Source organism: Hemiscyllium ocellatum, unplaced genomic scaffold, assembly GCF_020745735.1.
Source record: "Hemiscyllium ocellatum isolate sHemOce1 unplaced genomic scaffold, sHemOce1.pat.X.cur. scaffold_540_pat_ctg1, whole genome shotgun sequence".
Taxonomy (NCBI): Eukaryota; Metazoa; Chordata; class Chondrichthyes; order Orectolobiformes; family Hemiscylliidae; genus Hemiscyllium; species Hemiscyllium ocellatum.
The window spans coordinates 360,928-388,412 of record NW_026869107.1 but is presented as its reverse complement, the minus strand read 5'-3'; the positions used below and the strand labels follow the sequence as shown (position 1 = coordinate 388,412).

At 44.2% G+C, this 27,485-nt stretch overlaps 1 long non-coding RNA gene across 1 annotated transcript in view; it reads right to left on the bottom strand.

Annotated features, from left to right (window-relative positions):
• LOC132813924 (uncharacterized) overlaps positions 1-27,485 on the bottom strand; it is a 43,509-nt gene that overhangs the window by 12,729 nt on the left and 3,295 nt on the right. Inside the window, exons 2-3 of the long non-coding RNA XR_009644216.1 lie at positions 20,271-20,405; positions 5,637-5,752 (exon numbers count right to left, since the gene is read on the bottom strand). This is a non-coding gene — a long non-coding RNA (uncharacterized LOC132813924). The remainder of the gene's footprint in view (positions 1-5,636; positions 5,753-20,270; positions 20,406-27,485) is intronic.

Below are 27,485 nucleotides of genomic sequence, written 5' to 3'. Positions count from 1 at the left end.
TCATAAGACATGCCCTCCAGTCCAGGCAGCATCCTGGTAAATCTCCTCTTTACCCTCTCTAAGGCTTCCACATCTGTCCTGGAATGAGGGAACCTGAACTGAACACAATATTCCAAGTGGTGTCTAACCAGGGCTCTATAGAGCTGCAGCATAACCTCACAGTTTTAAAACTAAATCCCCAAACTAATGAAATCCCACGCAATATATCCCTTCTTAACAAGCCGATCAGCTTGGGTGGCCACTTTGAGGGATCTATGGACTTGGAACCCTAGATCCCTCTGTTTCTCCACACTGCCAAAGATCCTGCCTTTAACCCTGCATTCTGCATTCAAATTCAATCTTCAAAATGAATGACTTCCAGATTGAACTCCATTTGCCATTTCTCAGTCCAACTCTGCATCCTGTCAATGTCCCCTTGTAACCCACAACAGACCTCCACACTATCCACCACTCCACCATCTTCGTCTCATTGGCAAACTTACTAATCAACTCTTCCACTCACACATCCAACTTATTCATAAAATCACATAGAGCAGAGGTACTGAAACCACTCCCAGCAGAAAACCACTGGTCACTGAGCTCCAGGATGAATTGTTTCTACGTATCATTACCCTCTGTCTTCTGAGGGCAAGTAATCCTGTATCCAGACAGACAGGTTTCCCTGTATCCCATGTCTCCGTACTTTTTGAATGAGCCATAAAGGTGTTTTGTCACATTCTCAAAAGATTCAATAAGATTTGTAAGGCATGACCTGCCCCTGATACAAACATGCTGACTATCTCTAATCAAACTATGGTTTTGCAAGGAATAATAAATCCTGTCTCTCAGAGTCCTCTCCAATAATCTGCACACCACAGACATAAAACTGACAGATGTGCAATTCCCAGGATTATGCCTATTCCCTTTCCTGAACAAGGAATAATATTTTCCTGCCCACAATCATCTGGTCCGACTCCAGTGGACAGTGACGGTGCAAAGATGCGCAGCAGTTCATTCCCCCGGTTCCTGAAGAAACCTTGGACGCATCCAGTCTGATTCAGCGACTAATGTATCCTTATCTTTTACAAACTTCTCAGCACATCCTCCTTCTTAACATCCACCTGTTCACGTCTATCAGTCTGTTTCACACTGTCCTCACAAACGACAAGACCCTTCTCAGCAGTGAATACTGAGGCATAGTATTCATTAAGGACCTCCCCTACCTCCTGTGATTCCAGACACAAGTTCCTTCCACTATCCCAGAGTGGCCTTATCCTCACTCTGACCATCCTCTTGTTCCTCCCATAAGTGGAGAATGCCTTACGGTTTTCCTTAATCCTTCCCAACAAAGCTTTTTTTATGTCCCCTTCTAGTTCCCCTAAGTCCATTCCTCGGTTCCTTCCTGGTACCTTCAGGAAATCCCTACAGTATGGAAACAGGCCATTTGGCCCAACACCTCCATAACAACCCTCCAAACAATATCCAACGCAACCCCATTCCCCCACCGTTTTACTCTCCATTTGCCCTGACTAATGCGCCAAACCTACACATCCCTAAACACTATGGGTAATTTAGCATGGCTGAGTCACCTAACATGTACATCTTGGGCTGTGGGGGAAAAGTAGAGCACGTGGAGGAAACCCACACAGACACGGGGAGAGTGTACAAACTCAAACAGACAGTCGCCTGAGGCTGTAATCGAAATGGAGTCCGTGGTGCTGTGAAGTCGCAGTGCTAACCACTGAGACACCGTGCCACCCAATGTAACTCTCTGGAGCCCTGTCTGATCCTTGCTTCCTCAACCTTAAGTAAGCTTCCTTCTTCCTCTTGACTAGATGCTAAAGTCCATGTGGACAACGTTGACTGCTCTGACTTCACCTATCTTTGGCCACCTCCTCGAACTGTCAATCCGGTTTGTGAAACATGGTTTTCCACTCACAAAGCCATGCTGACCATCTCGAATCAGCCCTTGCCATTGTAAATGTAAGGAGCTGCTTTCTCTCAGAATCTCCTCCAACAACTTCCCCATTACTGGGCTCACTGGGCTGTAATTTCCTGGCTTTTCCCTGCAGCCCTTAAGTGGTGGAACAGCATTAGCCAACCTCCAGTCTTCCAACACCTCACTGTGTCTGTTGATAATATAAATATCTCTGCTGGGGACATTGCAATCTCTTCCCTAGCTTCCCACAATATTCTAGGATCGACCTAATGAGCTACTGAAGACTGATCTATCCACAACAAATACTGGCTAGACTATTTTGTCTAATTTCTCACCCATCTCCTCTGGTTCCACACATAGGTGAACTGATTGATCTTTAAGGGACCCTATTCTCTACCAAGTTACCCTTTAGCCCTTATTGAAACTTGTGTAAAGGCTTCTGATAATTCAAATACACCACATCCCCCACATCACTACACCCCTCCTAAACCCCTACAATTTAGCCATTAATATTCACACCAACAAATTAAATCTAACAGGCTCAAAAACACATTCTCTTTTATCAAATGTGTTTCTAAGTGGCCAGTTATTGTATATTGACATATCCTTTCTAACAATGTCAGTATGGTCCCGACGTACTGTGAGGATAACAATATTTGGTTTCAGACTGACAGCAGAAAGGGTTATGGGAGATCTTGTTTATCAATCTGAAAAAGGTAGCTTACAGGTTCAGCAGGTAATAGAGAAGGCAAATCAAATGCTGCCATTTATTACAGAGGGAATGGAGTCTAAAAATAGGCGGGTCTAGCTAAAACTATACAAGGTACAAGTCAGTCCACACCTCAAATATTATGAACAGTGTGAGTGCCCGAAGGAAAGATATTGTCGCATTGGAGGCAGGTCAGAGAAGGGTCACTCGGCTGATCCTGGGAATGGAAGGATTTTCCAATGAGAAGAGGTGGAGTAGGTTGTGGTTGAACCCATTGAAGTTTAGATATTGCGAGAGAAATGGAATGAACCATCCAAGATTCTGAGGGGCTCTGATCGGGCAGATGCTGATAAGTTCGAAAATAGAACAGTAGAGCACAGCAACTGGCCCTTCGTCCCACCACCTCTATGCTGTTCATGAAACTATTCCAACTCATACCATCTGCCTGCACATGGTCCATATCCCTCTGTTCTCTGCCTGTTCATGTTTGTCTCAATCCCACTTCAAAACTTTACTCACATTTCTGCTTCTACGTTCTCCCTCGGTAACATCCACTCCACGTAAAAAAACAAACTTGCCTCACACATCTCGTTTAAACTTCCTCTTTCTCACTTTAAACCTATGCACACAAGTATTTGAAAATTACACATTGGGAAAGAGATTCTGACTAACTGCATTATCTATCCCTGTTCCCAATGTTATATTCCTGTGCCTAGTCAGGTTGTGTTACTCTCATTAAACAATCCAACTTTGTTTAATTTCCTCTTACACCTAACATACTCTTAAAAAAACCTTAACACAGACAACGTGCTGATAAACCCCTTTTGCACCCTCTCCAGATCCTCCCCATCCTCCCTGTTGTGTGGGGATGAAAACTGCACACAGTTCTCCAAATATGGCCAAACAAACGTTTCATAAAATTGCAGCGTCAGATGCAAACCACTTTACCCACTGTGCCCGATGAAGGCCAGTGTTCCATTTGCCTGCCTTCCCATCTGACATACTTCTGTTGCCATTTCTGGGGTTACTGACTTGCACCAAGATCCTTCTGTATATCAATATCCCTCAGTATGCGAACTTTCTTCTTGAATTTGACATCATCTCACACTTGTCCAGACTAAACTCAATTTGCCATTTCTGTCTATTTCTCCGACTGTTCTGTAACCTCCTGCAGACTTTAATGCATCAGGGAAACAAGGGTTTTGAGGAGAAGGCAGGAAAGTATAGTTTATCAGAGTCAGATCAGCCATGATCTGATTGAAGAACAGAGCATACTCAATGGGACAAATGGCATCATTCGCCTCCTACATCTCATGGTCTAAGCACAAACTCAATATGTCCTGCATAATATTATGGGTCTCTGCTCACAAATCTCCTTTATAATGGGATTGTTGTTTATTTATTAGTACACAGCATTTGATCTACAAATATGACATTATGTTGGAGAAAACCATCTCACATACAATCCAGGATTCTATCCGTTACAGCACTGATACTCACTGCTGTATCAGTCGGCATGGAGACCACTGTCACACACAGTTACTGTACTGCCCTTGCAACAAGTACATTCAGTGTCCTGACTGTAACCATATTGACATTCCCATCACTGTTTGGTGCCTACAAAAGAATTCCTGCTAACAGTTGCTGCTGCATGCTTATTCTCAGATCCACTTTTGATATTCAGATCCACATGATTGTCTTATTAATGCGTTGACCTCATCCTTCCTTCACAACTTGTTGGCTTTTTGCCTAGTCTGCTTATTGGGACTAGATTGGGTTGGGATATCTGCACAGCATGGATGGGTTGGACCGAAGGGTCAGTTTCCATGTTGTAGTACATCTCTCTGACTCTATGACTCTATCCCAACAACCCTTCAGTTTTCACTTCCCAGCGATTATCATTCTGCAGCTAAATCTCCAGAAAGAAAGTTCCATCATATCTGTTCACTGTCATTCCATCTGCCTTATGGTGAATGCAGGGAGTCATTCCTCAGTAGTGAGGGGTTGAACAGATTGTTAGAGTTACAGAGATAGGGAGGCTTAAAGGGAATCGAGGAAGTTAGAATTAAACAGAGTTACATCTCGTAAAGAATGTCAGTGGGACAAAGGGATTTGGGGATTGGAGGAATTTACAGAGATTCAGGGAGCTGGATTAGATTCTGGAGATAGGGATAGGGATGGAGAAAGGAAGAGGTAGGCAGACTGAGAGGCACAGACAGGGGACTATTTCATCTAGGAGAGTATTGTGTATAATAACAGAGATATGGAAGGTGGTCATGACTGAAGACATTTACAGATATAAGGAGCTTCTATGCTCTGGAGGCTACATAGATAAGAAGGCAATGGAGAATGCCAGGTTACTGGGTTGGAGACAGTTACACAAATGGGGAGGGTTACACAAACTGAAAGAGTTTTCTGTGGGCGTGAATGGTGTAGGGAATGAGGTTGACATTTAACAAGATAAAGATCAAAGAATTGGAAAAGGATAAGGAGATTACAAAGTTTTCACAGCTAAGGGAGGTTTCTAGGAGCTGGAGAAGATTACATAGGTAGGGACCCATGGAGAGTTTCAAGTCAAATACATTGACATGGAGGGTGGTGTTGGTGGGAGGAGCTTACAAGGATAGACAGGACAGTCAGGGATGAAGGCATTTAGTATCTCCTGCAGAAGTTTAGGAATTAGGATGTTAGGTATTGGAGAACCTGACAGAGACAGAGAGAATGATGTGGACTAGAGAAGATTCCAGACAGAGGTAGGATTATTGGGACTGGAGGATATTACAGAGATCACTAACACAGCATGGGCCAGGATTGATGCCTGCGATCCCCTGTGCTGTCGCATTGAGGACCAGTACAGCAGAGGTGAAAGCAGGACCCTCACAAAATGGTGGGAATGAAGCCTAGAATGTTGCTGTTCCTTGCCCAGCTCTGTATCTATGTCCTGTATTCCAAGTCTGAATATAGAAGTCTACCACCCCACCCTGTGCTGTTTACTGTGAGTGATCTTACCGGCTGCAGGATTTACTGAAGGCTCCAGATCTCCCTCTCCACCTCTCTCACTCGGGCTGACCAACCAGTTTCAATGAGGTGATGGATGAGACAGGAGTGAGGAACATCCTGATTACCTGCATGAGACAGAAGTAGACAGAATGGGAAATTAGACTGATGCAATGAGGATAACTCATGCAGAGTGGCACTGAGTCCAACAGAGATCTCGAGAATCCCAGTCTCCATCCCTTGCCTGTGTTGCTGTGTCTCTCTGGAGTGGACAATTCTGTTGACTCAGGATCTCAGGCCATCTGTAAGAGGGAGAAATGCTGCCAGAGGCAGCAAATAGACCGACACAGCGAGGGATACCACATGGAGAGATACTGAGTGATATCACATTATTAGACACTGCATTAACAGGGAATTTTTTGAATTTGTAACAAAGGCACTGGGATAATTGTGAGGGGATTCAACATTCCTGTCTCGTCATCCCTTTGGCGGTGGGTCACAGACGAGGCTGACTCTCTCCCACTCTCGGGGCGGGCGGGGGGTAGAGGGGAAGTTTGTTGTTGGCTGTACAGACCGATGTGGACTTTCACACACACTGTTAGACTTGGGGCAGAAGGTGGCCATGGGAAAGGGGTGGGTGGGGCATTGATGTGACAGCGCGCTCCTTGTGCTGTTTTCTCCTGGATTCCCAATTTCACCACAGCAAGTCTCGAGGTGCTCAACATTTACATATAATAAATAGAAAGCAGGAGACAACAGCTTCGCTTCACTTAGAGGTCACCACTGATGATGTTACCGAGCCAGGTAACGAAATCTCTGGAAATCAAACCTACAGCTCAGCGAGCAAACCTACACCCTAAACCTCAACCTGAGCTACAAACCTTCACAAAACGTGCGACATTCCAGCACGTTCCCTACTTACTGTCAGGCTAACATCGTTTGGTTTCAGACTGACTGCACAAAGGATTTTGGTAATCCTTGTGTATCAATCTGACAAAGGGAGTTTACGGATCAGCAGGTAATTGAGAAGGCAAATCAAATGCTGGCATTTATTACAAAGGGAATGGAGTTTAAAAGTAGGGAGGTCCTGCTACAACGATGTAAGGTAAAAGTCAGACCAACCTAGATTAAATGAACAGTATGTGTGCCCTAAGGAAAGATATTCTTGTATTGGAGGCAGGCCAGGGAAGGTTCACTCAGCTGATCCTGGAGATGGCAGGTTTTTCCAATGAGCAGAGGTGGGGTAGATTGGCCTTGAAATTATTGGGGTTTTGAAGAATGGGAGAGAAATCGAAAGAAACATCCAGGATTCTGATTTGCTTTGACAGGGTAGATGCCGTTAAGTTGGAAAATAGAACAGTACAACACAGTAATAGGCCCTTCGGCACACCATGGCTGTACTGACCATGATGCTATTCTCAACTAATCGCATCTGCCTGCACATGGTTGATATCCCTCTATTCTCTGCCTGTTCATGTTCCTGTCTAAATGCCACTTCAAAACTTTGCTCTCATTGCCACCTCTCCCACCTCCTGAGCAGCTTCCACTCTCTCGGTAAAGAAAACTGGCCTCATTCATCTCACTTAAAACTGCTCACTCTCACCTTAAACCGAGGCAGACTAGTATTTGATATTTCTACAGTGAAAGAAGGATTCCAACTCTCCACACTGTTCACACCTCTCCTAACGCTATATACCTGTACCAGGTTACACCCCAGTCTCTGATATTCTCACAAAATAATCCAACTGCGTCCAACCTCCTTACAGTAAACACATTCTCATCCATGCAACATTCTGCCAACCCTCTGTTACACCCTCCCCAAAACCTCCACATCCTTCCTGTAGCGTGGAGATGAGAACGACACACAAACCTTCCAAACATGGCCGAATGAAGTTTCATTCAGTCACAACATGACATGCAAACGTCTGTACTCAATACTGTGACCAATGAAGGTAAACATACCATACTCCTCCTTTACCACCACATCCTACTGTGTTGTTATTTTGCGGGAGCTATGGATTTGCATCCAAGGTCATCTGTTTATCAATGTTTCCAATTAGTCAATCATTGTACTTCTCTCTTCCATTTGACTTCATAAATGTATCACTTCACACTTGTCCCGATGAAATTCGGTTTGCAATTTCTCTGCACAGCGTCCCAGCTGATCTACACACTGCTGCAACCTTTAACACTCCTCCTCACTATCCACAATTCCCCTAACTATCCCTGATCATTACATGCTTTTCCAAATTTCATCTGCAAAATACTAAGCAAACTGCTGACCTTTTCATCTGAAGCACAGATATAAATTACACACAGACACCGCAGCACTGATCCTTGTGAAACACCATTGGCCACAGACGTCCAATCAGAAATTGACCACTCCACATGCCTCTGTCTACTATCACCAAGGAAATATTGTATCCAACTTACCAACGAGCATGGATTGTGATTTGATCTTCCAGATCCCCCTTGCTATTTGGAAGCTGCAAATTCAAAATGATTCGATATTTTGATTCCCAGATTAAATTGGCTGTCTCACTAAAGCACTGACTGTATCCTTTCTTCACAACAGACTGGATCTTGCTTTTTTTTTGCTGATCCTGCCTAAATCCCTACAACCCCTCAATAATCACATTGCTGTCATGATCATTCTGCAGCCACCCCTCCACAATAACAGTTGGATCATATCTGTTCACCTCAGTTAATGCTGGCATTCCATCTGCCTTGTTGCAAATGCATGGCGCGTGTCACCGAGAGAGGGCCTTGGAGGGATGTTTGGGAGCGCAACAATGTTAAATGTAGTTATAGTTGCTACAAAATGTTCGCAGGAGAAAACATTTTATTGTTTGGAGGAAGTTAGAGAGATAAAGCAACTTTGATTAGACTTCAGAGACAGGGATGTGTGTAGGGCTGTGGATCATTACATGAGAATATCACAGTGATAGGGAGGGTGGTATGGAATGGAGAATATTACAGGGAAAGGGAGGGTGGTATGGACAGGAGAATGTTGCAAGCACATGGAAGATGCTATAGACTGGAGTATGTAGCAGGGATAGGGAGGAAGTTGTAGACGGCATAAAGTTAGAAGGAGAGATGATTTTATGCACTGGAAGGTATGTCAGAGAGAGTGAGTGGTGTGCATGCTGCAAGATACGACAGGGATAGGGAAGCTTGTAGAGACTGGATGAGAGAGTCGTAGAGAGTCTTGTGAGAGACCAGATTCACTTATGAGCATAGGATGTGCTGCAGTGAGCGGAGCCTTTTGCAGATATAAACGAGGATACAATTGCCACAAAGCAGTCACACCAATACATAGGTATATAGGAACGGAAGGATTTAAAGAGATTACACAGACTCGGAGTGTTGTATGCAGTGGAGGAGATTAAACTGATAGGGATGGTTTTCGAGTCTCAAAAATGTTAGAAAATAATGAGAGTTGCGATGGTGAGGGCAAGTTTCAACAATTTGGAGGATATAGATCTAAAGGAGCTTTGTCAGTTAGCGATGGTACAGTAAAGGGAATTGTAGTGGCTTCCCTTCCATAAGCAATCCATAAGCACTTAAAATAGCCGGTTTGACATCTGCATTATCTCTCGACCATTCATCAGACAGTGCTGCAAATACTTCACTGCCTCCGCCTACCAGCTTAGACTGAACTAGCATTTGTCAGAAGATCTCGGGCCACTCTATCTCTCTGTGCAATTTTTCAAATGAAATATAGAGTTCCTTGACACTAGAGTCACACATAGACAGGATAACGAAGAAGGTGCTTGGTATGCATTCCTTTATTGTTCAGAGTATTGAGTACAGGAGTTGGGGGGTCATGTTGCGGCCGTACAGGACAGTGGTTAGGCCACTTTTGGAAGACCGCATGCAACTCTGTTCTACTTCCTATCGGAAGGGTGTTGTGAAAATTGAAAGGGTTCAGAAAAGATTTACAAGGATGTTGCAAGTGTTGAGCTATAGGGAGAGTTGAACAGCTGATGGTTGTTTTCCCTGGAGAGTCGGAGGTTGAGGGTGATCTTATAGAGGTTTATAAAATCAAGAGAGGCATGGATAGGTAAATAGACAAAGTTTTTCTCCTGGGGCGTGCGAGTCCAGAATTGTAGGGCGAGGTTTAGGATGAGAGGAGAAAGATATAAAAGAGAACCAAGGGGCAACATTTTCATGCAGAGGGTAGTACATGTATGGAATGAGCTGCCAGAGGAAGTGGTGGAAGCTAGTACAACTGCAATAGTTAAAAGGCATCTGGATGGATGTATGAATAGGAAGGGTTTAGAGGGAGATGAGCTGGGTGCTAGCAGGTGGGTCTACATTGGGTTGGGATATCAGATCTGCAGGATGGGACCGTGAATGGGTTGTGGGACCTGGAAGATGTTATGATTTGAGCTACCTATAATTTTTGATTGGATCTTTTAGCTGATCTTACAGCTGGTACAATTGCAACATTTAAGAAGCATTTGGATGGATATATGAATAGAAAGAATTGGGAGGGATATAGGCCAGGTACTGGCAGGTGGGACTAGATTGGGTTGGAATATCCTGTCGGCATGGCCGGGTTGGAATGAAGGGTCTGTTTCTATGCTGTACATCTCTATGACTGTAAGACTGGCTGAATGGTCCAATCAAAAATTACCTCCGGTTCAAATCATAATATCCTCCATGTTCCACAACCCATTCTCGGTCACATCCTGCATGTTCTATGAATTCCGTAACGTCCTGCAGGTCCCAAGTCCCTTCCTACATTTGTACCATCCTCCATGTTCTGCAGCCCTTCATACCTCGTAACATGGCCCAGGCTCTCCCACTCCTCCTTCCTCTGCAATGTTCCCCAGAAGGGCACTGGAGGATGGTGGGGGTTACAGATATATGGAGGGACATCAAGACGGCAGGATTTTGTAGATATTAGAAATATAGGGACTTGAGGAGTTTAGGAGTGTTGTAGGGACTGGAGGAACTTACAAAAGGTAGGGATAGTTTTAGATTGGAGGATTCTGCAGAAAACCTTTACGTGGTAAAAGGCAGGATTCTTAGCAGCGTGCAGGAACAAAGGGATCCTGTGTCCTTCAGGTCACCACCCAAGTTGACAGGGTGTTAAGAAGGCGGATGGTGTGTTGGCTTTCATTAGCGGGGGGGGGGATTGATTGTCAGAGATGAGAGGTTTTCCTGCAGCTCTACAGAACCCCAGTTAGACCAAACTTGGAATATTGTGAACAGTTCTATTCGCTTCATTATAGGAAGGATGTGGAAGCTTTAAAGACAGTGCAGAGGAGATTGAGCAGGATGCAACCTGGACTAGAGGGCATGCCCATAGAAGGTAGGTTGTGGAAGCTGGGGCTTTTCTGATCAGAGCGAAGAAGGAAGAATGGTGACATGATAGAGGTGTACAAGGGAATGAGAGGCATAGATAGAGTGAATAACCAGAGACTATTTCCCATGACGAAATGGCTATCACAAGGGGACATAAGTGTCAGGTAATTGGCGGAGTGTTTAGCTTAGATATCAGAGGGTCTGGTGCTGGCAGGTAGAACTAGATTGGGTTGGGATATGCTGTCGGCGTGGTCAGGACTGGTACGTTATTTACACAGAGTGTGGTGGGTGCGTGGAATGGACTGCCAGCTTTGGTAGTAGATTCAAACACATTACAGACATCTAAGCAACTCTTGGATCGGCATATCAATGATAGTAAAATGTAAGGTATGTAGGTTTGTTTCGTCTTCAGAATAGGATAAAAGGTCAGCACAATATTGAGGGTGGAAGAGCTTGTACTGGAACATGCAATTCCATGTTCTAAATAGCAAGCGTAATGTTGGCAGCAAGATGTTTTGGGAGATGGGAGAGGATGTGATCTGAATGAAGTGACACAAATAAGAGGCGTTGCTAAGGTTGTAGGAGGGAACAGAGACAGAAATTGTCTGGTCTTGAGCAGATGACCCTGACTGAGACGGGTGTGGGGACTGGAGGTGGTTTCACAGGGAAAGAGGACCATAGAGCCACGGGAGGTTGCAGAAATGTGGAGAGCTACCGGGCCTACAGGAGTTCATGGAAATGGGAGGTTGGGAGGAATGGAGCAGTTTACAGGGATAAGGATAGTGGTAGGATGGGGTGTTTTACACAGACAGGAATGTTTCAGGTGAATGGTGCTGAGTACAGAGATAAAGTGGGTTGTACAGATTGGAAAAACAAATAGACGTATGGAGGGTAGTCGTGACTGAAGATGTTTGTATTTTCAGGAAGGCTTAGGTTCTGAAGGTTATTTAGATAAAGAGGGTGTGGAATCAATCAGATTTTCCAAGTCATAAAGACAGCAATTTTCTTTGGAGACAGTTTCACAGATTAGCGAGCATTAGTAACCTCCTCCAGTTTGGTCAAAGTGGGAAGGATTGTCGGGGAGGGTGATGTTTACACATGTAAGAGCTGGAGAAGATTATGGAAATGAGTGGATGGATGGAGACACTGGAGGAGCTTCCATTGACAGGGTGGGGCTGGCAATGAAAAGATATCACATAGATAATGGGTCTTGTAGGAACTGGATCGGAAGAGTCACAGGGATTGGAATGATTTCTGCAGATTTGGAGTCTTAGAGGGACTGAAAGAATTGTAGGGTCTCCACAGATTGATCGTGTCTTTAAGAATAGAAGAGTTTATGTAGATACGGATAGCTTAAACCCAATGCAAGCAGTCTTCATTTCAAGACCAGAGCCTTATTATCCCTCACCAGCCAAGGATTCCTAACCCTGCCAGTTTTTCCCTTTATCCCAATGGGGAAGACTGGTCCTGGATTCTTGAGATCACACTCTAACAACCCTCCCATTTACCAGTTGTTCCCTTTCCTTCAAACAGACTCACCCAATCGACTGGAATCATAATGTGGAGGTGCCAGTGTTGGACAGGGGATGTACAAAGTTAAAAATCACCCAACACTCAGTTCCAGTCCAACCGGTTTATTTGAAAGCACTAGCTTTCAGAGCACTGCCCCTTCATCAGGTGGTTGTGGAGCACAATCCTAATACACAGAATTTATAGCAACAGGATGGCAGGGTCATGGAATATAATATCAAACAAATTTAGTTGAAGCCTTTCATCTGTAACGGTGATCACCAGCGCTTCCAAAGCGAGTTGGATTATAACTGGGCATTGTGCAATTTTAAATTCACAGCATTGACGCTGGCCAGATCCTGCAGAATGGCCCCAAACCTGGCCCTGTTCCAGTTTTCCTACTCAATCTGGGGACCTGCTGATCTTCCTCCATAACTATGTTAAAACGAAGACAGTTGTGGGCACTGGACCCAAAGTGCTCTCCGAATGACACTTCAGTCACTAGTCCGACCTTGTTTTGTGAGGGGTGTTCCAGTGTTGCACCTGCTGAGTAGAGTAGGGCCCTCGGCATACTGATTTAGAAACCTTCCTTGGACACATTTGAAAAATTGCACTCCGTCCAGGTCTTTTATACTCCAGGTGGCCCAGTCAATACAGGGAATATTAAAATCTCCAGCCTGTACTCCTCTTCCAATCCTATAGTTATCAGCAATCTCTCTACACACCTGCTCCTCTGGCATCTGTTGTGTCTATAACAGCCTACAATACAGTCCCAACAAAGTGACCACCCCCCTTCTTCTTTATAAATTCTAACCATGTGGAATTTTAAATGAGTATATGTTTTAAAAATTGGAATTAACAATCCATAAATAAGTATTGATAAAAATCCAAACACTTGACCTTCAGAGAAAGACAACAGTTCACTCTCATGTGGTCTGCACGACATACCCACAGCAAAGTGTTTGCCTCTCAATGACCCTGTGAAATGGGCGAGCCAGCTGCTTAGCTCAAGGGCAGCAAGGGATGGGCAATAAAGGCTGTTCAGCCAGAGACACCCACATCCCAGACCGGATTTTTTTTAAAAAAATCCATTCAGATTGGTCCCAGCTCAGTTCCAGTGGAACAATGTCCTGGCCAATCACGTTGGTAGGTATATGGACAGGGCTTTAAACTGACAGGGAGGATGCAGGGACAGGCTTCAGGTGAAAGAAGCTTTCCAAATCCAAAGAGAAAACGTGAAGCATCAGAGCAGCGTGGGAATGTGACTGAAGACAACAGAAAGGAACAGGATGGGACAAAGTTTAACTAAAACTGTACATCAGCAAATCCATTTGTGACAGGAAATTGTGGGAACGAGTAAATTATGTTTTTTATTAATGGCCAAAGTCTCTGCAACAAGGTAGATGGATTTGTGACACAGAGATAAAAGAGGTTTAGACACCAGAGAGATGTGGTTACAGGACGAACAAAAGGTGGACAGAAATATTCAATGGTTCACAACCCTGTGCAAATTCAGTCAAAATGGGTAAGAATAACAATAATGGGTAAGAAAGGCATTATAGAGAAAGCATTAGGCCTCAGATCATGAAGTAGAGTCAGTTTGAATGTAAATTCTGGCTACTACTTGCCAAGGACACAAGTAGCAGAACAGTTTTAGACCACCAAACAATATTCCATGGCTCGTCACTGCAATAAATAGGAATTCATTGGATTTTTTAATAAAGGAATGGTGAACATTTAGTGAAATGTCAATATTCGCAAAGTCTGGGACACTCACACTGACAACAGTGATATTGGAAGAGGAGTTCAGAGAATTTTTTTCAGTGTTTCTTAGAATAACACATTGTGCAATTGGTTATGGACGTAACTGTCTCAGAGCGACTGTTGTGTGATAAAACTTAGTGAATGAGTAATGTCACCTGGAGAGATCCTTTGGGAAATTGTGATAAAGTGCAGTTTAAAGAAATATAAAGTTTTAAAGTAAATCACAGAAAGGACAAGCTACAACTAGAAACAAAAATAGCCAATTACATGGATTTGATAGGAGAACTGACCAAGGTAAACAGGCTGAACAGACTGAAATATGGGCGTCTGGAAATGAACAGTGGCAAACATTTGAAGGAACAGTGTAAAACACTCAACAAAAGGACATTCGACTGAAACAGACAAAAACTAAGCAAGAAATCCCCCCCGGTCCCTCACTCAGGACAAAACTGATCATATTAGATTATGAAGCTGAGAACATCACCAAAAAGTACTTAAAATCCTCAACTGAGAGAGAGTTTTAGAGTAAGTTTTAAAGGGATTGAAATGGGTCTGCTAACAGGAGGAGGGCAATGGGAAGGGGAACATTGTCAACGTTTATTGACACGAGAGAAACATGGAGAGACGAAGGTGCTTGAGTTAGTGAGAGAGTTACAGAGAGTGGGCAGGGCCAAAACGGTGTTACAAAGCCAGGACAGATTGCTGCAGCTGGAGGGGTTTGCAGAAGTAGGGAGGGACATATGTACTTTTATTTATTCATTCATGGGATGTGGGTGTCATTGCCTGGACCAGCATTCTTTTACCCTACTGCTAATTACCCAGAATTTGTTGGGCTCCGGTGGATATATATAATACTTTGCTGGACACAGGTGAAGTGCTGACTGACTGCAGGGTCGCTAATGTCGTTCCTTTGTTCAGGAAGGACAGCAGGGATAGGCCAGGTAATTACATAGCAGATAGTCTGACAGCAGGGGGAGGGGAATGATTGGAATGAATTGTGAGGATGAATCGACACTTGCAAAGATAAGGACCAACTTGGTTTAGTCATCACAGATTTGGCAGAGGAATGTACTGTCGGAGGAATTCAGTTCAGTTTTTTCTTTAAATGGTGCTGAAGTATATTGATGAAGGCAGTGCAAATGAGTGTTTTACATGTACTTGACTAAGTCCTTGAACAAGATGCAAAATGTAAGGCTGATCCAAAAGAACTGCGTTTCAAGGCAGGTTGGCAAATTGGATGCAAATTTGGTGAATAGAATACTTTCACCAGCGGGTGTACCACAGGGATCTGTGCAGGAACCTTTGAACATTAATAACTCGGATGTGAAAGCAGAAGGTATCATTAGTAGGTTTGCAGATGATATGAAAGGTGAGGGTGTTGTTCACAGTGAGGAGGATCATCTCCGTCTGCTGTTCGATGTCGATCAGATGAAAATCTAAGCAGAGTTTAGTTCTGATAGAAGTGAGGAGATACTCTGTGGGAGGTACGATAAGCGAAGGACAGACATAATGAATGGTAGGACCTTGCGGAGTATTGAGGAATACAGGGACCTTGGTGGACAAGTCCATAGATCCCTGAAGGTGTCAGCACAGGGTGACAGGGTGGGAAAGGCACCTAAACTGGGAGCGGGAGAGGGACCCACATCCTGCTGGGGTGAATTGCTAGACATGCTTGAGAGGATATAACCTAGTCTGGCAGGGTGTTGGACCTTAAATAGACGTAAGGCCAGAAAGAAGATTGATGCTGGTACACGAGTTACAGACAGTAATTTTAGCAGACAAGGCAGGCAAGAACATAGCAGGGAATGGGGGAAAACCGATGATTAAACCGCATTTATTTCAATCCAAGGGGCCTGACAGCTAAGGAAGATGAACTCAAGGCATGGATTGGAACATGGGACTGGGATATTTTAGTTATTACAGAAACACAGCTGAGGGAGGGGCAGGACTGGCAGTTCATTGTTTCAAGGTAGAGATGCTACAGGAAGGGGAGGCAAGAGAGGACGTGTGGTGGTGAATGAATCATCCCAGCAGTACTTAGAGAGGATATTCCTGTGGGATCGCCCAGTGAAGCTATGTTAGTCGAACTGAGAAATAAGAATGGGTCATCACTTTGATATGATCTGACTGCTGACCCCGAATAATCCGTGGCAGACTGAGGAACAAATATGTTGGGACATCTTAAATATCAACCAGAATAACAGGGCTGTTATGGTCGGGTTTTTGAACTTTCCAGACCTAGATTGGGACTGCCAGTGTTCAGCGTTTGCAAGGGAGGAATTTGGTAATTGTGTTCCAGAAAACTCCCAATCAATATGTAAATGGCCTGAAAAGAGAATGGGGCAAAACCTGACCTCCCCTTGGGAATCAAGGTCGGGAAAGGGACTGAGGCGTGAGTGGGAAAGCATTTTGCCAAAGTGACCACAGTTCTAGTAGTTTGAAAACAGCTTTGGAAAAGGACAGGCCTGGTCCACAAGTGCAAGTTATAAAATGGAGCCTGACCAATCTTGATCGTATTAGCCAGGAACTTTCAAAATATGATTGGGGAAGGGAATTATTTACAGGGAAAGGGAAGTTTGCCAAGTGAGAATATTTTAAAAGTGAGATAAACTGATCGATTAGCGCCAGCATTTTCCTGTTTGTGTGCAGCTCAATACTGACAGCATTCGGAAACACTGGCTGTCTATTGAGGGTCTGGTCAAGGAAAAGGGGGCACATGTCAGGTATAGCCAGCTGGATCAAGGGAATCCCTGAAGATATACAGGGGCTGTAGGAATACACTGAGTAGAAAACAGGAATGGAGAAAGGGTACAAGAAATAGCCTCAGCAGAGAAGGAAAGGGGAATCCAAAAGTGATTGTATCAGTATATTAAGAGTGCATAAGTAACTCAGGACAAAATAGTATCCATTAAAGATCAATGATGCCATCGATGTGTGGAACTGCAGGATATTTGCTAAGATCCTAAACATTTTTTTCACCCCAGAACTTACTGTGGAGAAAGACCGGGGACCTCAGGGACCAAGAGCAATTCGTTAGACCACATTTGGAGTCCTCTGCAATTCCAGTCTCCCTGCTATAGGAAGGATGTTGTGAAACTTGAAAGGGCTCAGAAAAGATTTACGAGATATTGCCCGGGGTGTTGCTGAATAAGCTGGGGTTACTGTCACTGGAGAATCGGAGGCTTAGGGATGACCATATAGAAGTTTATATGAACATGAGCGGTATGGATAGGGTAAGCATTCAGGGCCTTTTCCCAGAATTTGGGGAGTCCAAAACTAGAGGGCATAAGTTTAAGGTTAGAGGTGAATGGTTTACAGAGGGACTGAATGGACAACGTCTTCACACACATGGTGATGTGTGTATGGAATGAGCTGAGAGAGAAAGTAATGGAGACTGATACAATTACAACATTTAAAAGGTATCTGGATGGGCAGCTGAATAGCAAGGGTGTAGACGTATATGGGCCAAATGCTGGAAAAGGGAATGGATTTATTTAGGTCTTCTGGTCAGCCTGGACGAGTTGGGGACCAAAGGGTCTGCTTCTATGCTGTATATCTCTATGACTTGAAAAGAGGTGGTGCTGGAGGTTTTAAAACACAAAGCTATGGCCTGTCCCAGAACCTGATTAAGTGTATCACAGGACACTGTGGAATGCTAGGGAGTAAATTTTGGAGCCCCTAACAAACGTACGTGTACTATGTGTGATGGGCTGGCAGGCTGGAGGGTGGCGTCATGGACAGTGAAGGATGTTTTCTGAGATTACAAAGGGATCTTGATGAAGTGAGTGAATGGGCTGAAAAACTAGAGATGGAATTCCATCTGAATAAATACAAGGCAATGCATTTTGTAAAACAAACAAGGGTAGAGCTTATACAATTAATGTTCGAGCCTCGGTTGGTGTTTTAGAGCAGAGGGACCTCCGGGTTCAGGTACATAATTCTTGATGAATGCATCACAGGATGGATAAGACAGTGCTTGGCATGCCTGACTATTGCTCAGTCCATTGAGTTGAGGAATTGGGACGTCATGTTGAGATTGCACAGACATTTGTGAGGCCTGTTCTGCAATACTCTATCCAGTCCTGGTCGCCCAGTTAACAGGGAGGGTATTATTAAGCTGCAGGGCATTCTGAAGAGATTTACCAGGATATTGCTGGGTATGTAAGGATTCAGTTCTGAAAAATGGCTGGATAGTCTGAGCCTTTTTTCACTGGAGCCTGGATTTTGAGACATTATACTATAAAGGTTTATGAAAAAAATGAGGAATATAGATCAATTTAATGGTCGTTGCCTTTTCCTCAGGATGGGGGAGTCTCAAGAGGAGGAGCCACATTTTAAGGTTAGAGGAGAGAGATGTTCAAAAAAAAGATATGGGGCTATTTGCTACACCGAGGGTGGTTTGAGTGTGGAATGAACGTCCTGAGAAAGGGTTGATGTGGGTACAATTACAACATTTAAAAGGTATTTGGATAAACAGGTGAATAGGGAAGGGTTGGAGTTATATGGGCCAGCAACAGGCAGCTGGGAAGAGTTTAGTTTCAGATCATGGTGAGTATCAGCTGAAGAGTAAAAAATGAGGTCTGCAGATGCTGGAGATCACAGCTGCAAATGTGTTGCTGGTCAAAGCACAGCAGGTTAGGCAGCATCTCAGGAATAGAGAATTCGACGTTTCGAGCGAGTATCAGCTGAAGGGTCAGTTTCTATGCTGTATGGCTCTATGACAAGAATATGGTTTTATTCCTTTATTGAATAAAGGATCAGGGCTGGGTCCACTGATGTGCATCATCTACATAAAGGAATTGGTTGAAAATATAGGAGTGATTGTGTGAAAGTTTGTTGATGATCAAATTAATGGTGTAGTGGGCAGTAAATACGGTTATCAAAGGGGATCTTGACCAACTGGGCCAGTGGACCAAGGAATGAAAGATGGAGTTTAATTCAGATGTTGGATTTTGTTAAGACAAACCAGGGAGGACTAACACAGTTAATGGAAGGGCTCTGGCCAGGGTTGTCGAAGAAAGAAAGAGAGAGAGAGACCAGGGGGTGCAAGTTACATTGTTCCTCGGAAGTGGCATACCAGGTGGACAGGGTGGGGAAAGCGGCATTTGGCACACTTGTCGACATTGGCCAGCACTTTGTTACATACGTTGGAGATATTTGTATCATTGTCCTAAATATTTCCCTTGGGCAGAGGAGGCCACGGGGTGACCTAAGAATGATGAATACCCAAGGGTAGGTGAGTCCAAAACTCGAGGGTATAAGCAGGAGGTGAGAGAGCAAGGATTTAAAGAGGGAGTTAACGGGGAACGTTACCCACAGAGGATGGTGCATAGACGGAACAGACTGCCTCAGGCACATTCGAGAAACAAGAACAATTACAGCATGGAACAGACATTTGGGCAGGAACATGGAGAGGATAAGGTTGGAAGAGCTAAGGGCCAAATGCAGGCAATTGAGACTTATTCAGTTTAGGAAACATGGGCAGCATTGTGGAGTTGGACCACAGGTTCTGTTTCCGTGCTATATCACTCTGTATCCAGTTAAAGAGGATTAGTGTACCAAAATAAGGCATGTTGTAGACACTGAAGCAAGTTACAGTGAGAGGGATGGTATTCTGGAATGCAGTACATTTCAAATATGTGGAGGGACTATCGGGAATGGAGCAGGTTACAGGGCCAGGGACTATTGTAGGAGTTAAAACTGACTGAAGACACTGGTGCACAAGCCATGCCACAGATACAGTTTTGCAGAGTAGTGAGTCTTAGTACAGTGTTAGAGGGAGACCACAGAACAGAAAGATCCCAGGCAGCATTCACAACATCTCGTCGGAGGCCTACTCTCCCCTCTGTTGTCCTGACGCTCACTGAGACAGCACAGGCCTGGATTGATAACTATGAACTTCCGATGCTGTCTCAGTGCAATTTCAGTTAAAGTAGATGTGGTGACTGAGCATGGTGTGTGTCTATACTGTGCTCCCCACGCAGCACTGTATCTATATCATGTATCGTTAGCCAATATTTGCACTGTGCTCCCTGCTCTGTGCACTGTGAGTGATCTTACCTCACTGCAGGATTTATTGAAGGTTCCAGATCTCTCTGCCCTTTGTCTCTCTGGCTGACCAACCATCTACAATAAGGTGATGGATGAGACACACAGCAGTTGGGAAGTCTATTGAGTCAGGAACTTCCTGAGTACCTACAGGAGACAGAGAAATAGACAGAATGGGAAATTAGACTGATGCAGTGAGGGTTACACAAGGAGAATGGAAATGAACCCCACAGATATCTGGAAAATCCCAAGCTCCATCCCTGGCCTGTGCTGTTGCGTCTCTCTGGAGTGGAGAATTCTGTTAGCTCAGGATCTGGAGTAGCTGCAAGAGTGAGAGACACTGACAGAGGCAGCAATTAGACCCACAGGGAGGGATACCACATGGGGAGAGACTAAGAGAGATCACCGGAGTGCTGGAAGGCTTCAGGATCACACAATCATGTTGGAAGAATGGGTTTAGCTTCATGTATCAGTGCTCAGGGATGAACAACCAGTGAGCAGGTGAAGTGATGACCCAGTAACATTATTGTTAGGGCATTTGTCCAAAACCTCAGTTAGTGCTCAGGGGAGGCAGGTTTGAATCCAATCATAAGATATGGTGGAATTTAAAATCAATAATTTTAAAAATAGCAATTAACAATCCATAAACAAATATGAAACCATTGCTGATGTACAAAAATCACAATCTCTTAGATTAGATTCCCTCCAGTGTGGAAACAGGCCTTTCGACCCAACAAGTCCACGCCATCCCTCGAAAGAGTAGCCCACTCAGACCCATCTCCCTCCACCTAATACACCTAACATTATAGACAATTTAGCATGGCCAATTCGCCTGACCTGCACGGCTTTGGACTGTTGGAGGAAACCGGAGAATCTGAAGGCAATTCACGCAGACACGGGGAGAATGTGCAAACTCTACACAGTCGCTGGTATCGAACCTGGGACCCTGGTGCTGTGAGGCAGGAGTTCTCAGCACTGAGCCAGCGTGCCGCCCACTTGTCCTTTCGACAACGAGGTCTGATCATCCTCATGTAGTCTGCATGACATGCCTACAGGAAAGTGTTTGCCTCTCAATTGCCCTCTGAAATGGCCAAGCAAGCTACTCAGCTCATGGGCAGATAGGGCTGGGCTACAAAGGCTGGTCAGCCAGAGACACCCACATCCCCTACCTGATTTATAAAAAAAATCCATGAGGATGGTCCCACTGGAACTGTGCTGGGACCAGTGTCCTGGCCAAACATGTCAGTTGATTTATGAACAGGGCTTTAAAGTGACATAGAGGATGCAGGGACAGGGTTCGGGTGAAAGGAGATTTCCAAGTCCAAAGAAAAAAGGTGAAGCATCAGAACAGCATGGGGATGTGACTGAAGACAATCGGAAAGGAACAGGATGGGACAGAGTTGAACTAAAACTGTACATCAGTGAATAGGTTTGTTATAAGAAATTGTGGGAAAGAGTAAATTATGGGTTTTTTTTTAAATGGACGAAGTCTTATCAATAAGGTGGATGGATTTGTGACACTGAGATAAAAGAGGCTTAGAAACCAGAGAAATGTGGTTACAGGGTGAACAAAAGGTGGACATAAATATTCAATGGATCACAACCTTGCGGAAACTCAGGCAAAGTGGGCAACACGAACAATAATGGGTAAGAAAGGCATTACAGAGAAAGCATTTGGCATCAGATCATGAAGTAGAGTCAGTATGAATGTAAATTCTGGCTACTACCTGCCAAGCTACAAGCAGCAGAACAGGTTTAGCCACCGAACAGCATTTCATGGCTCATCACTGCATTAAACAGGAACTCTTTGGAATTATTTTAACAAACATATTGCGACAATTTTGGGAAACATCAATATTCCCATAATCTGGGACAGTCACACTGACAACAGTGATATTGGAAGAGGAGTTCAGAGAATTAGTTTTCACTGTTTCTTTGAAAAACAAATTGTGCAACTGGCGAGGGACAAAACTATCTCAGAGCGACCGTGATCAAACTTCGTGAATGAGTAATGTCACCGGGAGAGATCCTCTGCGAAATTGTGATAAAGTGCAGTTTAAAGAAAGATAAAGTTTTAAAATGATTCACAGAAAGGACAAGCTACAAGTAGAAACAAAAATAACCAATAACATGAGTTGGAGAGGAGAACTGACCAAGGTAAACAGGCTAAACAGACTGAAATATGTGCCTGTAAATGAGCAGTGGAAAACATTTGAAGGAGCAGTGTAAAACACTCAACAAAAGGACATTCCATTGAAACAGACAAATCCTCAGCAAGAAATCCCCATCGGTCCCTCACTCAAGTAAAAAGGATCATATTAGATAATCGGGCTTAGAGGATCACCAAAATGTACTTTGTCCTGAAGTGAGAGAATATTTTAGGAGTAAGTTTTAAAGGGATTGCAAAGGATCTGCTCGCAGGAGGAGATCTGATGGAAGAGGGAATAATTGTCAAGGTTTTATGTCACAACAGGAACCGGGAGAGCTGAAGGTGCTGGAGGTGGTGCGAGTGTTACAGAGAGTGGTCAGGGCCTGAACGGTGTTACAAAGCCAGTACAGATTGCTGCAGCTGGAGAGGTTTGCAGCGGTAGGGAGGGACATAGGTATTTTTATTTATTCATTCATGGGATGTGGATGTCACTGATTGGACTAACGTTCTTTGCCCCACTGCTAATTACCCAGAGTATAGCACAGAGTCAGCCATATTGCTGTGGATCTGGTGTCCCGTGCAGGCCAGACCAGGTTAGAATGTCAGATGTTCTTCTCTAAAGGATGTAAGTGAAACAGATGAGTACTTCCTACTGGTCAACAATGCTTTTATGTACAGCCACAACATGACATCCCAACTCCCAACTCCTACTCTCAGTGCTGTGCCCAAAGAAGGTAACCACCCCAAACGCCTGCTTCACCAGCCTGTCTACCTGTGACACCACTTACAAAGAACTGTGTACCTGCATCCCTGGGTCTCTGACTGACACCGCTCCCCAGGGCCCGAACATTAACTGTACAGGTCCCGCCCTGGTTTGTTTCACAACATTGGAACACTCCATCTGCTATTCTTCAGCCCACTATCCCAGCAGTACTGTTAATCTTGTTGTATCATAGACAACTTTCTTCACTGTCCACTTTACCAACAATTTCAGTGTCACTCAAAAAACTTACTTACCACAAAACCAATATTCCCATCCAAACCATTTATCCAAATGACAAATAACAGGGGACCCACTACAGCACTGGTCACATGTCTCCAGTCAGAAAAACAACATGTCTCCCATCACCCTCTGTCTCCTACCATCAAGCCCAATATTGTATCCAATTGACTAGCTCCTCCTGAATGCTATACCTTTTTACACTGATCTGAGCTTATTACACAGTTTACCAAACAGAACATACAACACAGAACAGTACAGCACAGGACCCTTCGGCCATGAAGCCATGCCCATCTTTGACCCGACGGTAAGATCAAACTAACCTACATACCCTTCATTTTACTACCATCCATGTGCCTATCCAAGAGTCTGTTAAAATATCTCATTCTACCCACCCACCACTCTGTGTGTAAAGGACCTACATCTGAAATCTCCCCTTACACATCCTCCAATCACCTTATAATTATGCCCCCTGGTACCATGTATGTCGTGGGATAAAGAGGTCTCTCACTGTTCATTCTATCTTTGCCTCACACCATCTTGTTTACTTCTATCAAATCACAGCACACTCTTCTTCATTCCTATGAGAAAAGCCTTAGCTCCCTCAACCTTTCTTCATAAGACATGCCCTCCAGTACAGGCAGCGTCCTGGTAAATCTCCTCTTTCCCCTCTCTAAAACTTCCACATCCTTCCTGTAATGAAGGGATCAAAACTGAACACAATATTCTAATTGGGATCTAAACAAGGCTGTATAGAGCTGCAGCATAACCGCATGGCTTTAAAACTCAATCCCCCAGCTAATGAAAGCCGATACAACATATTCTTTCTTAACAACACTCTCAGCTTGGTGGCAAATTTGATGGATCTCTGGTCATGAAACCCAAGATTGATCTGTTCCTCCACACTATCCAGTATTCTGCCTTTATCCCTGTATTCTGCATTCAAGTCTCACCTTCCAAAATACACCACTTCACACTTTTCCAGATTTGACTTCATCTGCCACTTCTCAGCCCAGCTCTACATCCTGTCAATGTCCCATTGCAATCTCCAATAGACATCCACACTATTCACCACTCCACCAACCTTCATGTCATTGAGAAACTTACTAACCCAATCTTCCACTCACACATCCAAGTCATTCATAAAATTACCAAAAGCAGACGTCCTGTAACCTCTCCGTGCAGAAAACCACTGGTCACCGAGCTCCAGGCTGAATGCATCACCCTCTGTCTTCTATGGGCCAGGAATTCTGTATCCAGACAGACAGGTTTCCATATATCCCATGCATTGTTCTTTCTCAATGAGCCATACATGTGTTTTGTCACATTCTCAAAGGATGCAATAAGATTTGTGATCATGACCTGTCCCTTACAAATGCTGACTTGCTCTAATCAAACTATGGTTTTCCAAGGAATCATAAATCCTGTATCTCAGAGTCTCCAATAATCTGCACATCACAGACAGAAGACTGACAGGTCTGTAGTTCCCAGGATTATCTCTATTCCCTTTCTTGAATAACGCATGGCTGATTCACCTAACCTGCACATCTTTGGGCTGTGGGTGGAAACCGGAGCACCTGTTGGACACCCACACAGACATGGGGAGAATGTGCAAACTCCACACAGACAGTCGCCCGGGGCTGGAATTGTAATCGCGTCCCTGGTGCTATGAGGCAGCAGTGCTAACGACTAAGCCACCGTGCTGGCCCATGTAACTCTCTAGAGCCCTGCTTCTGATCCTTCGTTCCTCAACCTTCGGTTTAGCTTCATTCTTCATCTTGACGAGATGTGCTACATCCCTTGGAACCTTGTCAAATGCTTTGCTGAAGTCCACGTAGACAACGCTGACTGCTCTGCCTTCATCTATCTCTTGGCCACCTCCTCGAAGAGTCAATCCAGTTTGTGAAATACGGTTTCCCACTCACAACGCCATGCTGAGTATCTCTAATCAGCCCTTGCCTTTGCAAATATATGTCGCTCCTTTCTCTCCGAATCTCCTCCAACAACTTAGCTAGCACTGGCTCACTGGGCTGTTATTCTCTGGTTTTTCCCTGCAGACCTAAAGTGATGGAATAGCATTAGGCACCCTCCACTCTTCCGGTAACTCATTGTGTCTATTGATAATATAAATATCTCTGTTAGGGACACCACAATCTCTTCCCTAGCTTCCCATGAATATTCAAGGATAGACTGAATGAGCTATTGAGGATTGATCTACCTTTATTTGCTTTAAGATTCCAGCACTTTCTCTTCTCTGTTGAGGATTCTTTCCAAGACATCACTATTCATTTCCTCAAGTTCCCGAGATTCCATGTCTTTCTCCACACTAAATACTGACATCACTATTTTGTCTAATACCTCAACCACCTCAAGGTAAGGTGCCCTATTTTCTACCAAGTTACTCTTTAGCCTTTATTGAAACTTGTGTAAAGGTTTCTGAAAATTCAAATAAACCGTATCCTCGGTACAACGACCCCTACACCCGTATCTACTCTGCCATTTATACTCACGCCAATAAAAATACAATCCTACAGGCTTAAAGCCACATTCTCTTTTTATTATAAGTGTTTCTGGGGGTCCAGTTATTGTTCACTGACATATCCTTTCAAACATATTTTAGCTCCCGACCTACTGTCAGGCTAACACTGTTTGGTTTCAGACTGGCAGCAAAAAGGGTTATGGGGGTTCGTGTTTAACAAACTGAAAAAGGGAGCTTACAGGTTCACCAGGTAATAGATGTTTTGGAAATAAGGAAGGTCATGGGGACTGAAGGACATTATGAAAATAGGGAGTGATGTGGGGACTGTATGAGGTTATGGAGATAGTGTGTGCAGTGGTGACTGAAGAACATCATGGAGATAGGGAGTGCTGTGGGGCCTGAAAGGGGACAAAGAGATCTGCATGGCTGTTGGGCCAGAAGGAAGTTGCACAGATCAGGAGGATCATGGGAATTGAAGGAGGTTACTCTGAATGGGAGGGTCGTCAGAAATGGATGAGATTATGGAGATTGGGAGGGTCGTAGGGCCTTTTGGAGTTTATGGAGTTAGGGAGGTTTGTGGGGAAGGATTCAGGTTACATGGATAGGAAGAGTCGTGGGGACTGAAGGAGTGTATGGAGATAGGGAGGGCTGTGGGTACTGAAGGAGGTGATATAGATAGTAAGTTTATAGAGAAGCACAGGAAAGAAGAGCATGTATCGACCATTTGAACACAGAGTCGGTCCCACCATTCAATATGATCAGGGCTGATAATCTAACCCAGTACAGTGTTCCTGCTTTCACACGTACTCTGATATTATAGTGACGATGGCATTTAGTGATACAGCGGGCTGTAGTAACTGGGACGGGGGTGGTATCTTACAGAGATAGGGAGGGTTGTGGAAGTTGGGACAGGTGACAGATACAGGGCGGGTTTTAGGAATTGGAGGACTTTACAGGGATTTGGAGGAATGCAGGGATGGGACGTGGTAACAATCACAGGGAGGATTTAGGGAGCTGGATCTGAGACAGGTACGGCTGAGAACAGAAGTGAGTCAAACAGTCAGGACTGGCAGGGACTAGGTAGAGCGAATAAATTAAACTGCATTTATTTCAATGCAACGAGCCTAACAGGGAAGGCAGATGAACTCAGGACATGGTTAGGAACGTGGGACTGGGATATCATAGCAATTACAGAAACATACCTCAGGGATGGGTAGGACTGGCAGCTTAATGTTTCAGGATACAAATGCTACAGGAAGGATAGAAAGGGAGGCAAGAGAGGAGGGGGAGTGGCATTTTTGATAAGGGATAGCATTACAGCCCTGCTGAGGGAGGATATTCCCAGAAATACATCCAGGGAGGTTATTTGGGTGGAACGGAGAAATAAGAAAGGGATGATCACCTTATTAGGATTGTATTATAGACCCCCCAATAGTCAGAGGGAAATTGAGAAACAAACTTGTAAGGAGATCTCAGCTATCTGTAAGAATAATAGGGTAGTTATGGTAGGGGATTTTAACTTTCCAAACATTGACAGTGACTGCCATAGTGTTAAAGGTTTAGATGGAGATGAATTTCTTAAGTGTGTACAAGACAATT